The following is a 6172-nucleotide window of genomic DNA, read 5'->3' as shown; positions in this document are numbered from 1 at the left end:
TCTTTCCCTGTTAGATTTGAGAAAAATTCAATCCGGTAATGTATAATATGAAGGTTTGCCCCATCTAAACTTAAGAAAAGCTATTTCGCCCTTCTTAGTTTAAATTAAGGGTCCGTTTGAGGCGGCTTATTTGGTGCGGTGGCGTTTTGAAAATGCACCTGGTCTGTTTGGGCAAACTGTGTTTTGACAGCTTATGCGTTTTTAAAAAGCTGAAAAGAGCGTTTTCACACCGCACATGTCTAGGTGTGGTTGTGGCAGCTTTCTGGCTGCGGTCTGACTTTTCAAAAAAAATAAAAATTTGTAATAGACACCGCACATAGCTTATCAACAGATAATTACTTATCAGTAGATTATTTTTAATCAGTTTATCGGCATATTATTCAATAAGTCGTAGCTGCCCCAAACAGACATACATTGCATGGACAACAATGAGTGCATTACATGACCAATGTCGCATAAATATGTTTTACTATAACACTTACACGCTATTTCTTCACCAACAATGCATGAAATAAAAATACATTACATAATAGGACAATAATATAATAATATCATAATTATAGCAAGATTATATTATATAACATAATTTTAGTAAACTGATGGAGGATACCAACTATCTAGCAACACTATACATTCCATTTTCCGTTGTCTTTTACTAATATCAAAACCTAGTGCTGCATTAATTCCTCATTTATAACTCCACTTCGAAGATTGAAAGCTTTAAAGGATATACAAACAGAGGGAGAGGTTTATTATGCCTATCCTTTTCAAGTAAAGAAGTTGACATGATCATCTTTGCAAATATAAAAATTATGTAGAGTTAATGACAGCATTACAACAATTAATGGAATAACAATCATGACATTAGAATTTTGAGCAATACTAGATTCAAAAGATAGAAGGTCTTCAAAAGATTGTAGTTTTGGAACAGGAATGATAAGAGATTCAGAAGATTGTAGTTCTAGAGTTGGAATGACGGGAGATTCAAAAGAATGTAGTTGTGGAGTAGGCATTGTAAGATATTCAAAATATTATAATTTTAAAATAAAAATGAATAAATTTCCATCAAGGGATGAAGGTCTTCGTCCTCTGAAACACATCCTTCTCTAACATATTGCAATTAAAATTTATGTTGAAGTTTCATTTGCTTATATTCTTCAAGCCATAAAGTGCACATTTATTTCGATTCATAAAGATCTTTCTAATATCATTTCTAAATTGCTCCTCATATGGCATGATTAAAATGGATGAATAAAGGAAAGGCAATTTTGGAAAATTGAAACTTCTAAAAGATCTCGTACACTATTAATAAACAATGACTAAAGATACATGCAAAAATTTTTACCATTCTCCTCAGATTTGAGTTGCAACTGAATGCAAACTTGTAGAGCATGTAATTTTAGATAAATTAGTTCTATTTAATTTTCATTGAAGAAGAACTACGCTTGACAAATTATAATATGTAGTGCTCATAATATACACTTTACTTAACTTGACTTATATTCTTATCAGTAGCTAATCTAGCATTAAATTAATAAATGCAGTCCCAAAAGGTACATCCTCTTTGGAGAGAGTAGATGTTTTAATTTTTAAGAGCCCTGAACACTCATGCACGAAAAAAAGTGAGAAGGGTTAGTACACCACTCGTAAAAGAAGCCTAAATTTAGTGTAGGAATTGTCATTTGTAAAAGAAGCCTAAATTTAGTGTAGGAATTGTCATTGGAGTGGATTTAAAATTGATTTAGAAGCTAAATGTCAACCCCAAGTGGCCCCCCTTTAAGGTCAGATAAGATGCAATAGAGTCGGACAATTAGGTTAGACTAAAATTTTCACCAATACTCATCCTTACTTGCAGAATTAGGACTCAGTGGGTGATGAATCAGTCTAACTAAGAGCCTGTTCGGGGAAGTTTTTTTTGGTGTGGTTTGAAAATGCAGATGCATTTGTTTGGAAAGTGTGGCGGGGCGGCTTATCATAATAAGCTATGTTAAACGTAGGTTCGACCCCACAACCAACAGTTTCTTCACAATTTTAACCCTTCTACCCTTCACGTGTTTCATCCATGGCTCCCTTGCGTTTCTTTTGCCTTAGGTTCCTCTCTCGATTGCTCACCTCTCTACATCGCATTTCTTCTGCCCTACGTATCTCTCTCACGCCTCTTTCAGTTACTATGCTCTGTATGTATTTCCTAAGCTCATTTTCGATGAAATGGTTATCTCAATGTGATTTATAGTTTTATCATTTGCGGTGTAAGGTTAGAATATTGTGGATTTTGAGATGTATCGCTTTCTCATTTACATTTGATTTTGCGATTGGTGATGGTGGATTTTGCGATTTGGGATGGTGCTTTTACCGTTGTGTTTGTGAAAAAAAGAAGGATGAAAAAGTGTGAAATGGCTTTGTCTTGACACGTTAGATGGAATGACTTTCTCTTACCCTTATGTTTTTGTCATTGCGTTTGTTTATTCTTCAACTCTGCTAATTTTGTGAGTGAAATTTTAAAAAATGAATGAAAGAGGGTGCGGGTGCTTAATTTGTTGATAGCAATGTTTCGGTTACAATGTATGTATGATTGTTTGTTTACATTTATATGCACTAATTTTTTGAGTGAGAACTTGAAAATGAAATAAAGAGGGTGTTTGATTTGTTCATAACAATGTTTCGTGTGTCCTTTATGTATCTGCCTCAATTCCAAAATTTTGATAGCTTTGATGTTTGAGTGAAAATCTGAAAAATGGATGAAAGAGGGTGCTTCTTCTGTAGATAACAATGCTTCGGGTGTTGTGTATGTAATTGCCTCAAATGAAAAATAAAAGATGAGTTTTATCACTACTTTGATGTTTGAGTGAGAATTTGAAAAATGGATGAAAGAGGGTGCTTGATTTGTAGATAGCTTTGTTTCGGGTGCCCTATATGTAATTGTCTCAAATGAAAAATATGAGATGGGCTTTTATCATTACCTTTGATGTTTAAGTGAGAATTTGAAAAATGAATAAAAGAAGGTGCTTGATTTGAAGATGACAATGCTTTGGGTGAATCACATACATGGCACCCAAAACAGATACCTTTACACCCTTGTCACGATCAGGCCATTGTGAATTTGATAAAAAAGAACAATATGGGATGGTGTTGGTGTTATGGTGTGGTATGGTAATGTGGGGTGGTGGTGTTATTGTTGATGTGGATTGGTTATAGTGATGTTTATAATGTAGTGCTAGTTGTGTTGATAGTGGTGGTTGTAGAGTGTGGTAGTGGTGTTGGTGTTAGTAGTGGTATTGCTATGGTGCCGATGCTGACGGTGGTAAGTGTGTGAAGTAGTGTTGGTGTTAATGTTGGTGGTGGTGTTGGTAATTTTTTTTTAATGGCAATGATAGTTTTCTTTGAGTTATGGTATTTTAAATGACACTTTATGCTTTTTATGATAAATATTTATGTTGATTAGTTTTTTTCTTGCTAGTAACGCGATGGTTAAGACAAAAGAAATCGGTTCATCTGTTATTTGGTATAAAAAAGTCAAACTATTAATTTGTGACCTCTGCCTTAAGAAGATGGAATTGAGAAAAAGGTCAACAACCTATTTTAACAAGGCGGCTGACAAAATATTATAAAAAAGTTCAAATAAAGCACAAGCATGGAATATGATGGGATGCTGTTTATTTAAATAATGTTTCGCTAATAGCAAATTCAGTGATTCTTATACGTGTTTTTTGCATAGACAGTAAATAACATCGTCATAGAAGGACGTAGAAGAAGAGTTACAACTTTGTTGTGTTTGTTGTAAGAGTACTATAACACTATATTGCTCCTTGCATGACACCTTCATAAATTGGCGATAAGTTGATTGAGGAGTTGCTTGTAGGGCATCCAACAATATTCAACAATATGTTCCGTATGATATAGCATGTATTCATTGATCTCTTGGAAGAACTACACAGGAATTATGGACTTCATGACTCCTTCAGAATGACTTCTAGAGAGGTGTTAGCAATAACCCTCCATATTTTATTATGGAATGAATCTATGAGAGGAGCCATAAAACGATTCAAACACTCATCAGAAACAATCAGTAGATATTTTTTCAATTGAGTTGAATACTATAGTCAGTTTCTCATTATAAATTATTAAACCCGATAACCCAATATTCAAAAGAACTCCCTTAGAGATTTCATAGGACCCACGCTATATTTCATATTTTAAGGTAATTATATTTATTTTTTTACAGAATTCAAATGAACATAGTCATTTTGACTACATGTTCAATTCTTTAAAATTGTATTGGACCGATCGATGGAACACACGTGAATGCACGTTTTTCAAATAATGAAAAGATCATAATCATTAGATGATGCAGATCGTCAACATAAAATGTCATGATTGTATGTGACTTTAATATGTGTTTTACTTTTATTATGATTGATTAAGAAGGTAGTGCACACGATAATCGCATATTCAAATTTGTTACAAGAACTCGGAAATACAAATTTTCTCAACCACCCCTAATTTTGTTTGAGTCTCAATTAATGAGATAGTGTTTTCCACTATAATAATAATTATTGTATTTTTGTCAGATAAATATTACTTGATCGAAGTTGGATATCCATTAAAAAAAGGTTTCTAAAGCCATTTTCGGATGCTAAATACCACATTCCTAATTTTGAAAGAGCCAGCAATATCGCTCAGGGTAGGAAGTGATGTTTAAAACAGAGACACTTGTCCTTACATGGTGTCATTGAAAGAACATTTGAAATTTGAAAGAAAAAATGAATCATACTGCGGGATAAGCCGACATATCTATTTCCTAAACAAGTGTAGATTGTAGTCGTCATAATGACTTTTCACAACTATATTCACTGACATCATTCTCGCAGCAACATTGACTTCAATGGGGCTAATAAAGATCATTCGCATGCACCTGTTGAAGCATATGAATATCGCTTAAGACAAACATTATCATATGCTAAAAGTGAATTGTCTAAGATTTACACCAAGGATAGGAAAGTTGCATGAGATATGATAGAGTTGAGAGAGCGAATTATTGATGCTATTGTTGGCGGATGAATTGAGCAATTGCATTTTTTTGTTGCTACTTTATTTGTAATGTCTTGTGAAAATGTTTATTATTTATTGTATTGATATTGCATGCAATGATCTATATTTTGAATCTCAATTTTATTTCCAGTTCTTCTGCATGTATTTTTTCCCACTTGGATCACCGATGAGGCAATCGTGGATATAATATGTACTCTAAATTTTTATTACATGTTTGATTTTTTATTTTTGAGGTCTATGATGAGATATTCGACCCTAAAGATTCTTCTAGATGACTTATATGTTATTATTGATTTTTGATACATGTGAAATCTCAATGAAGACAACTAATTCCTTTTCTTTTTCAGTGTTATGGTTTTTTAGATTCTTCTGAATGATTTTTTTAGTGATATGCATATGTAACACATACGAGATCGATATGACGTTTAAAAACAACTAAGAACCATTTTTTTATAAGGTCTGTTGTCTTCCTGTATTGATAGATTTGTTGGTTTATATTATGTTTTCTAAGACCTTACAGTTTCATAAAACTTTAGTTAATTACTTTTACCATTCTTTTCACTAATCTTGCATTTAAGGGTTTGTGCTTTGTTATTTTAAACCTTAAAAAAAGATGAGCTCAAGTGCTTTCGGTACCTCCAGAGCATTGTACTAATTTTGTAGACTATAAATGTTCTTTGGTTACTTCACAACAGCCACATAGTTACGGGATAAAGTTTTACAAATGTCTGAGAAGAAAAAAAAGTTGTGACTTCTTTAGGTGGGCGGATGGGTTGGATGATTTCAGCAATAGTGATCAAATGTGGAGAGTTTTTTTGGAGGACGGATTATCTCGTTACATTAACTAAGTACAATTTAAAAATAATATTATCATATTATTAATTGTTATTTTAATAGTCTTTTTCTTAAAAAAAATTTTGAATGTAGTGTTATTGTTTAATGAGGTGTCTGTTTTTATTTTGTAATATTCGAATTGGATGTTTCTTTCAAGTATGAAATATACTAGCAAGATTAGTTTTTTTATAAACAATACTATACTACAAGAGCAAAAACAAACATTCATTGAGAAACAATAGTAGCACAGTTGTTGCTAAACTGCAAAAAACAAATAGACAGTCAGCTC

Source organism: Phalaenopsis equestris, unplaced genomic scaffold (genome assembly GCF_001263595.1).
Source record: "Phalaenopsis equestris unplaced genomic scaffold, ASM126359v1 Scaffold000002, whole genome shotgun sequence".
Lineage (NCBI taxonomy): Eukaryota > Viridiplantae > Streptophyta > Magnoliopsida > Asparagales > Orchidaceae > Phalaenopsis > Phalaenopsis equestris.
This window is presented reverse-complemented; position numbering follows the sequence as displayed.